Genomic DNA, 10,775 nt, shown 5'->3' with positions numbered 1-10,775 from the left:
AGTTCTATCAAATTAGCAGGTTCGATGTACACAAGGGAGCTAGTTTCTTCCTGTGCCCAAGCCCTGCTATCCTTCATCCTTTGGAAATCAGATTAAAGGGAGGGCAGGGCCAGGGAGGAAATAGCTTTAACATTGTTACCAGCTTCAGCTTGTCCATCTCAGTCTGGCACAGGCCAGGGAGAACCTCTCTTGGGGAATGACAGACCCAAGGAAGTGGACAGGTTGAGGCCACCACTGCCTTAACCATCCCAACACCCCTTCCCAACACCCCTTCCCAACACCCAGCCCAACACCACCCCATCCCAACACCACCCCATCCCAACACCACCCCACCCCAACACCCATGCCAACACCCATGCCAATACCCTATCCCAATACTCCATTCCAACACCACCCTATCCCCACACCATTCCAACACTACCCCATCCCAACACCCATCCCAACAGGCCCCCATCCCAACACCCCATGCTCAGAATTACTTGTCTCATCTCCATGGTGTTCTCACAAGGCTGTGGCAGCAGTGGCTCCTGTCTGCCCTCAGAAACCAGGGTGCTGGCATCTTTTTTTTTTTTGAATCATTTTATTGGGGATTCATACAACTCTTATCACAATCCATACATACATCAATTGTGTAAAGTACATTTGTACATTCATTGCTTTCATCATTTTCAAAACATTTGTTCTCCATGTTAGCCCCTGGCATCGGCTCCTCATTTCCCCCTCTCCCTCCTCACTCCCCATTCCCTCATGAACCCTTGACAATTTATAAATTATTATTCTTTCATATCTTACACTGTCTTATGTCACCCTTCACCCACTTTTCTGTTGTCCGTCCCCCAGGGAGAGGGTTATATGTAGATCGCTGTAATCAGTTCCCCCTTTATACCCCACCCTCCCTCCACCCTTCCTGTATGGCCACTCACACCACTGGTCCTAAAGGGATCAACCATCCTGGATTCCCTGTGTTTCCAGTTCCTATTTGTACCAGTGTACATCCTCTGGTCTAGCTAGATTTATAAGGTAGAATTGGGATCATGATAGTGGGGGGAGGAAGCATTTAGGAACTAGAGGAAAGTTGTATATTTCATCGTCGCTACCACTGCGCCCTGACTGGCTCATCTCCTCTCCACTACCCTTCCATAAGGGGATGTCCAATTGCCTACACATGAGCTTTGGGTCCCCACTCCATACTCCCTCTCATTCACAATGATATGATTTTTTGTTATTTGATCCCTGATCCCTGATTCCTTTGACACCTCGTGATCGCACAGGCTGGTGTGCTTCCATGTGGGCTTTGCTTCTGAGCTAGATGGCCGCTTGTTTACCTTCAAGTCTTTAAGACCCCAGACACTATATCTTTTGACAGCTGGGCACCATTATGCTGGTATCTTTTATCGTGAGGAGACAGTCACCCTGCCTCCTTGGTGATGAGTGTTTGCTACCCATCAAGGCCTCTATCCCAGTGTTTATTTGCCAGGAGCTAACCAGAGGCCAGAACTCTGGTAACCTACATGTGAAACCTTGGGAGGTCTTTGGCCCATTTCCTCATCTGAAGGCTGGGTTGGGCTCAATGAGTTGGAGGGCCCTGCAGTAGGCACTGAAATTGTGTGTATTGGGGTGTTGTCCTGACTGGTGATGATGGTGACCGCCCCACCATGGAGGAAGCCAGTCTGAGATAAAGCCCACATCACAGAAGACAGAGCCCAGAGGATTGCAGAAGAAGAGGTAGGTCATTCAGTTCTGTCATCCATTAGCTACGAAATCACCACTATTTTTCCATCCAAGTAGCCCTAGTGGAATCGTGGTGACGCAATGGGCTGCTAATTATGGGGTCAGCAGTTTGAAATCACCATTGGGAAAGGGATGAGACTTTTTACTCCTTTAAATGTTTAAAGCCTCAGAAACTCACAGGGGCAGTTCTGCCCTGTCCTGTGGGGTCACTATGAGTCTCATTGACTTGATAGCAGTGAGTTTGGCTTTATTAGTTTTTGGTTTTTACTGGCCCATCCAATTGGAGATGAAATATCTGCGGCTGACCACCACTAGTCTCCTAATGGGCCTAGCCTTTCAGGTGTAAACGTGGGATTCCTGAAAGGAAATTGGCTTCTCTCAGATCAGCCCATGATGACTATACGCAAGGTGGCTGGGGACCAGCTAGAAGATTCCTCTGGGCTCCCACCAAGGTCACTAAGCTAGAAAGAGAGAGAAATCCTTCCAGGCCATATATTAGCAGCTCATCCACAGGGAAAACAAAAAAAAGGAGAGAAGAGCAAGTCCTAGCAACTCGGCCCAGTTAGTAAGCCCACACATTCCCTGCTTGGCTGCTGGGTTTCTCTCACTTGCCCCCAGAAAACCTGACTCATAAACCAGTTCATCCACTTTGCTTCTAAGCACCAAATCCTAAGTTTGGCACATCATATCTAAAATCAAACCCCAGGCAGTTTGACGCCACCAGGGGCTCTGAGGGAGAAAGATGCGGGGTGTCTGCTCCCATAAAGATTTACAGCCTCAGATAACCAAGAGGGGCAGCTCTACTCTGTTCACAATGAGTTGGAATCAAGTCAATGGCGGTGACTTATTTCCCTTATATAGGGTTTCCTAGACTTGTAAATCTTTATGGGAGTAGCAGCCGCATCTTTCTCCTTTCGAGTGGCTGGTGGGTTTAAACCACCAACCTTGTGGTTCGCAGCCCAACACCTGGCCCACAGTGCACCAAAGGGTTCCTTTGGCACATAGCAGAAGCTCAAGAAGGGTTTCTGCATATATAGCCCAGCTTATGGCTTTATGTCCCACAATGTTGACTCATCTCTCAGCTTGCTACGTCTCTAGGACTACACAGACTTCTTGTTTCAAACCCACCCAACAGTGCAGCAGAAAGAAGATCCGGTCACGTGGTTTCCTGAAGATGAAAGCGCCGGTCAATTCTGATTCAGAGCGACTTGTAGGACAGAGCAGACCTGCCCCATAGCGTTTCCAAAGCGGTACGTCTTTATGGAAGCGACAGCCACAGCATTCCCCTACAGACCTTGTAGTTAGGGGCTGAGCGCTTAGCAACTGCGCCAGCAGCCATGCAGTTCTACGCTGGACCTCATGGGGGTTCCCGGTGTCGGAGTCATGTGGTTTTCTCAGCGTGCCCACAGGAAGATGGCACTCCTATTTGGGGTTGTCTGACTGAGGGCCCGGGAGTGGTTGGGGAGGCAGACTCGGTGAACAACCCTTCAGAGGCTCTGCATGCGTGAAGTTCCTTCCACGTAGATTGCTTTATCTTTGACCCCGAGTTACTCCGCCTAACTTTATGTGAGAAACCAAGAGTCTTTAAAACCACCCGGCTAAGATCGGCAGAGCTGGGAAGGATGGGCAAGTCTTCGGACGGTCACCCCACTGACGGACGATAAAGGCATGGTCATTTGAGCTGGCACCAAGCGCTCCAGTATGCCTTCCAAGCTCGTTTACTGGGAGAGAGACTCGGACACTGTCTGGAGTGAGCCTCCTTGACAAGGGGGGAGGGGGTCTGGCTGCAGTTGGTTCGTTCCCGGCTGTCAGTTTGGAGTTGGTTCCCAGGCCAGTGCTGAGTTTTCAAGCCTGCAGGATCAGAGGCAAGGCCCCACCATCTGAGGGCAGTGGCCCGAGGGCAGGGTTAAGGCAGGTGAACCTCGCCCGGTTCCCATATGAAACCAGAAGCCCAAAGAGGAAGCACAACCCACTTGAACATCCTCTTCCTCGGTTCCCAGTGCATTTAACCCATATTTAAGATAGGATTGGTCTGCCATAGAATTCACCCAATTAAAGTATGCAATGAAATGGTTTTTTAGTATAGTTACTGAATTGCACAACCATCACCGGAATCTAAAGTTAGAACATTTTTGACGATCCAAGAAGAGAGCCCATTAGAAGTCACTTTCGGTTTGCTCCCAACACTTGAGTCCAGCCCTAGGGGACCCCAATCTCCTATCTGTCTCTCAGGATTAGCCGATTCTAGAGCGTTCACAGACATGGACCCACACAGTGGCGGGGTCTTTGACACCCAGTTTCTTGCATCTAGGATTCTGCTTTCAAGATCTCCCCATGTTGTAGTGTCACGGGACTTCCTCCTGTTGATGGCAGAATCATTATCCACTTGAGGGATGTTCCACATCTGTCTGTCTGGTCAACCACTGAAGAGCCCTGGTGGTGTAGTGGTTACCTGTTGGACTGCAAGGTCAGCAGTTCAGAACCAGCAGCTGCTCCGTAGGAGAAAGATGGGGCTTTCTACTCCACAAGGGTTACAGTCTCACAAACTCACGGGGCAGGTCTTCCCTGTCCTATAGGGTCGCTAAGTCGGCATTGACTCAATGTCAGTGTGTCAGTCTGGGTTGACTAGAGAAACCGATCCAGGGAGACTCATATGTATTTAAGGAAGAGCTTTATGTAAAAGACCAATTGTAGATTAAGAAGACATCCCAGCCCAGTCCAGATCAAGTCTGTAAGTCTGATGTTAGCCCATATGTCTGACACCAGTCTATAAATTCCTCTTCAGACTCACGCAACACACGCAATGGACACCAAATGCAGGAAGTTCACAGGTCAATGGGTGAAAAGTTTTGTGGATCCAATGGCAGTGGAAGCATCTCAGTGTTGGTGTGGGTCTCCACGTGGCTCCTCCAGCTCGAGGGCTCTGTCTCCATCAGCATAGCTCCATGTGGTTTTTCATCAGGAATGTCTTGGAGGGAATCCAAGCAGAGAGTCTGAGACTGGCCTCTCGTGAGCTGTTTATCTTAGTAGAACCTCCAAATGAGGTCATCAAGCTGCAACCTGATTGACAGGCTAAACACCCCTTAATACTCTTAATAGTCTCAAGTTGACACAGATAATGTAACTGCCACAGGCAGTGAGGCTTTTTGCCCACCAATTGGTGGACATTTGCCGTGCCTCTGCGTTTTGGGTGCTTAAATGGTGAGCACTACTGTGAACACTTGTGCATCGTTTTGTGTAGCTGCCTCCTCTCTTGGTTTGTTTATTTATTTGTGTATCCCTGTTTACCTCTCTCGTCTGCTTCCTCACAGAGGGCACGTGTATGTGGTGGGCAGCTTCTGACTGATGCCCTTATGAAGAAGGGCCTACTGATCCTATGTACATGTGTGGTTTTGATTGACGTGCCTGGCCCGGCTCTGCTGATGTGCTTCATTCAGCAGGGCACTTTCAGGCTCCACCCGTGCTGCCATGAGTACTTCCAGCTGCTGCGGGGTGCTCTGGAGGGGCTGGCTGGCATCTATGGGCACATCACTTCATCCCAGTAGTGCTCATTGTGGCCACTCTTTTCGGGACTTGAGAAAGGCAGATCATTGTTTTCATCCATCTTCCTACACAGAACGAGTTGCTAAAACAGGGCGGTTCTGCCATGCCCTATAGGGTCACCATAAGTCGATGTCGACTTGATGGTGGGGGAAGTGATGCCCAGGGTGATGATTGACAAGGTTTCCTAACATAAAATGACAACGTTGTCTCTAAGGTGAACCAGAGGTCTTTATAAACCATAGGTACAAGAATGAATTTTGGGCTTACACTTAATTCTAGCCCTAATCTAAAAACAATTTGTTCTTGTGACATAACTCTGCTTGTAGTAAAGAAACTAGATGGGGCCCAGCTGTCAGAAGGAATAGTATAGAGTCTTAAAGGTTTGTTTTCAAACAAGCTGTCATCTAAGTGAGGCGTCAACCAAGTCCACCTGGAAGCAGCATGCTGTCCTGTGTGATCCAAGGATTGTAGATAATAGAATCCAAATCTAAAGGAGGGAATGGCACCAGAGCTTAAGTCGTGAACACCTGGTTTGCAGAAGGTTATGGATGACAGTGGAAGACTAAAATCCATTTTCAGGGTCCACACAGGGATTCAGCCTGTGGAGGGTCCCCTCTGACCACAGTTGAGGGCTGTGAATAGCCCCGTGAGCAGACAAAGAGCACTGTAAAGTCAACTATGGCAAAGGGAATTAGGTCAAAATGGAAAGCTGTTTTAAACCTTCACATTTTAAACACTGTTTCATTTTATTATTTTTTTTAAGTGAAGGGAAAGTACTTGTAGATTAAGTCTCTGGAATATCAATCCCCTGTGACCATGGACTGGGGATTTGATCTTCCTTATGATCCATTTAACTTTGCTCTAGTCTATAATATTTTCTGGGTTTTTTTTTTTTTTTGGATTGAGGTTTTTACTTAGTTAATAGTTTTGTTGTTGTTCATTTGTTGTTTTTGGTGTTTTTTGGTGGTGGAGGTGGTGGTGGTGGTGGTGGTGGTGGGTGGTGGTGGGTGGTGGTGGAGGTGGTGGTGGTGGTGGTGGTGGTGGTGGTGGGTGGTGGTGGGTGGTGGTGGAGGTGGTGGTGGTGGTGGTGGTGGTGGTGGTGGTGGTGGGTGGTGGTGGTGGGTGGTGGTGGTGGTGGTGGTGGTGGTGGGTGTTCATTTGTTTTGTAATGTTTTTCTGTATATGAAATTTAGGACAGGTAACTTTATAGAGACAGTAACTGGATTGATGGTCCATTGGAGGTATGGCAAGAGAGGTTGGAGGAAATGGAAAGTTAATAACGATGAGTACAAGATTGAAGGTGATGTTCTAAAGCTGATTGTGATGAAGAATATATGGCACTGCTTTAAAAAAAATTTAATACATCCTTTTTGGGGACTTTTGCAGCTCTTATAACAATCCATACATCAACTGTACCAAGCACATTTGTATATAAGTGGCCAAAATCATTTTCAAAACATTTGTACAACACTTCTTGATGTGACTGAACTTGACTTGTATGACATGTGAATTTTATGCTAATAAACTATTGGGGAAACAGAAATAGCTGTGAAAATGTACACTCACCATCTAACTTTGCAAAACGTCAGGAATCAGTACTGGGATGTGGTGTGTCTCCTGAGGGACAGGGCCATACTTGACATCTTATTTCATGTTTCACCTTGTAAAAAGGCCTGACCTCCTCCGGCTCTAGACTGATTCCTAAGGAGACTGGGGTCAGAAATGCCCAGACCCTCCCACCTTCTTACTGGTTCTCACACCAACCGTCCTTCCCAAGGGACTCTCTACTTCTCTGCCACGTTCAATAATTCACTGCCATGGTCACATGGAACACACAGGCCATATTCATAATGATGACGTGAATTAAGGAAGCTAACATCAGAAATATTGTCTGGTTAGGACACAGCCACATGACCCTCGGCCTCTGCCTTGCTCAGAGTAGTGATTGTAGAGAGTGAATGAGGGTTGTAGAGCTTTCCGTGCTGCAGATAAGTGTCCGGTGGGCGCCCAGCTCTAGCTCCGTGGGTTTCAGCAAATCTAGCTCCACAACGAGGTATCTGGAGGCACTCCACGCCACAAGGCAGCCTCTGGCCTAACGGCGCTCAGTTTTACTTGCCCCCCACCCGGGACTGGGGAGCCCACTGCTCTGTCTCATGCACTGGCTCTTGGTTCTGCTGCTGCTGCTCCTGTGACGGCTTTCCATGCGGGGATCAGGGAGAGTCAGCATGCAGGGATCTGGAGTTCAAAAGATGTACTCCTCTCCTGGCTCTCCTTTCTTCCAAGTAGTAAGTTTCTCCCCTTCCTGCTTCTGTGATGGGTTGCTTATGGCCAGTGAGATGGCAACATTGACCAATCCCCACCTTAAGAATTCCAAGGTTTAAAAAAATTTTTTTTATCATTTTATTTGGGGCTCGTACAATTCTTATCACAATCTGTACATACAAACATAGTGTCATCCATCCATTGTGTCAAGCACATTTGTACATTTATTGCCATCATCATTTTCAAAACATTTTCTTTCTATTGGAGCCTCTGGTATCAGTTCCTCATTTTTTTCCCTCCCTCATGAACCCTTGATAATCTATAATTATTATTTTCTCAAAAAAGAAAAAGAAAGAAAGAAATGGATAGTGGGGGAACAGGGCACTCCCTCGCCTGAGGGGAGGGTATTGTTTATATCTCCACAGGGAAAGAGGGACCAGACTTGAACCCAGTGCTCCAAGATGTGAATGCAACATACTGGCATGAAGCAAGGAACAGAAGAGAGGTCTGAGGGGCCGGCCCCAATCCCAACTATGTGGACAGCTGCCCCTCCCCCTAGAAGAATTTATTTCATAGGACAGCACTGAAGCCACAGCTCAGGGAGAGGGACATGTCTGATCAGAGCACATGGGAGCAAATGAAGGGGGAGGAAGGGAGAGTGGAACACATCCTGGCCCACCAAGCCCTGAGGACGATATCCCTGTGCAGAGCAGCCAATCCACAGAGGGCTTCAGTGACCCATACCCCTACAGGGGACAACACTGGAGACACAGTGCGGAAATTGGGCCCAATCTGACCCCACCACACCGAGGCAAAACACTAAGGGCAAGCAACAGAACAGCAAGGGGAGCAGAGCAAGGAAGTCCCGAGGGAATACCAAAAATAGACTTACTTTGGGGTCAGAGTGTGGCACCTCATCAGATTCAACTGTATAACACTCCTAAAGTTCAACAAACAGACCTTGAACTATTTACAGGTTTTTCTTGTTTGTTTTTTCAATCATTTGTTGTTGTTTTGTTTTCTTTTGTTGCTTTGTTTTGCTCTGTCTTGTTTTTGTGCATATTATTATCTCTGCAGGTCTATCTAGATAAGACAGACAGGATAAACAGTCTGGAGGAGAAAACAACAGGAATGACAGTTCCAGGGAGGACATGGGAGAGGGGGAGGTAGGAGGAAAGGAAGTGGTGTTAACAAACCCAGGGACAAGGGAACAACAAGTGATCTAAAATCGATGGCAAGGAGGCCTGGTAGGGCTTGATCAAGGGCAATGTAACTAAGAGGAATCACTGAAACCCAAATGAAGGCTGAACATGATAGTGAGACGAGAGGAAAGTAAAAGAAAATAGAGAAAAAAACTAGGAGGCAAAGGGCATTTATAGAGGTCAAAATACAGGCATGTACATATGTAAATATATGATGATGAGGAAATAGATTTAGATGTATACATTTATAGGTTTAGTATTAAGGTAGCAGATGGACATTGGGCCTCCACTCAAGTACTCCCTCAATGTAAGAACACTTTGTTCTATTAAACTGGCATTCCATGATGCTCACCTTCCCAACACGATTGCTGAAAATAAAGTGAGTGTATAAGCAAATATGGTGAAGAAAGCTGACGGTGCCCGGCTATCAAAAGATATAGCATCTGGGGTCTCAAAGGCTTGAAGGTAAACAACCGGCCATCTAGCTGAGAAGCAACAAAGCCCACATGGAAGAAGCACACCAGTCTGTGTGATCACAAGGTGTTGATGGGATCAGGTATCAGGCATCATCAGAACAAAATATCATATCATTGCAAAAGAGGGGGAGTGCAGATTGGGGACCCAAAGCCCATCTGTAGGCAACTGGACATCCCCTTACAGAAGGGTCGCATGGGGGAGACGAGCCAATCAGGGCACGTGTAGCAACAAAGAAACATACAACTGGGGGGAGCGGGGAGGGAGGGGAAAAAAAAGAGGACTTGATGCAAAGGGCTTAAGTGGAGAGCAAATGCTTTGAAAACGATTAGGGCAAAGAATGTATGGATGTGCTTTATATAATTGATGTATGTATATGTATGGATTGTGATGAGTTGTATGAGCCCCTAATAAAATGTAAGAAAAAAGAAACATACAACTTTCCTCTATTTCTTAAATTCTTCCTCCCCCCCATTCTCATGATCTCAATTTTACCTTACAAATCCAGCTAGACCAGAGGATGTACACTGGTACAGATAGGAGCTGAAAACACAAGGAATCCAGGACAGATGAACCCCTCAGGACCAGTGGTGAGAGTGGTGATACGAGGAGTGTGGAGGGAAGGTGGGGTAGAAAGGGGGAACCAATTACAAGGATCTACATATAACCCCCTCCCTGGGGGACGGACAACAGAAAAGTGGGTGAAGAGAGATGTTGGACAGTGTGAGACATGACAAAATAATAATAATTTATAAATTATCAAGGGTTCATGGTGGAGGGGGTTGGGGAGGGAGGGGGGAAATGAGGAGCTGATACCAAGGGCTCCAGTAGAAAGAAAATATTTTGAAAATGATGGCAACAAATGTACAAATGTGCTTGACATAATGGATGGATGGATTGTGATAAGAGTTGTACAAGTCCCAATAACACTATTTTTAAAAAAAAGGTAAAAATATTTTTTCATGTCTTACACCTACGTGATGTCTCCCTTTACCCACTTTTCTGTTGTCTGTCCCCCTGGGAGAGGATTATTTGTAGATTATTGTGATTGATTAGCCCTCTCCACTCCCACCTTCCTCTTAACCCTCCTGGTATCACTACTCTCAATATCGGTCCTGAGGGGTTTATCTGTCCTGGATTCCCTGTGTTTCCAGCTCGTAGCTGTACTACGCACATGCTCTGTTCTAGCCAGATTTGTAAGGTAGAAGTGGGGTCATGATAGTGGGGGTCGGGGAGGGGCACGGAAGCATTAAAGAACTAGAAGAAAGTTGTATGTTTCACCAGTGCTATACTGCACCCTGACTGGCTTGTCTCTTCCTTGTGACCCTTCAGTAAGGGGATGTCCAATTGTCTACTGATGGGCTTTGGGTCTCCCCTCTGCCCTCCCCCTCATTCACTCTGATATGGTTTTTTGTTCTGGGTCTGAGTCCCAAGTGTTTACAATCGCAATGAACCCTGTTACTAACCACTCACAACTGAATCATTTAACTCTATCAGCCTCTCCCCGCCTTCTCTTACCTAGACCCACCAGCAAAAGAGGAAATTCATCCAACTGCATAGTCC

Source organism: Tenrec ecaudatus, chromosome 14, assembly GCF_050624435.1.
Source record: "Tenrec ecaudatus isolate mTenEca1 chromosome 14, mTenEca1.hap1, whole genome shotgun sequence".
Taxonomy (NCBI): Eukaryota; Metazoa; Chordata; class Mammalia; order Afrosoricida; family Tenrecidae; genus Tenrec; species Tenrec ecaudatus.
This window is presented reverse-complemented; position numbering follows the sequence as displayed.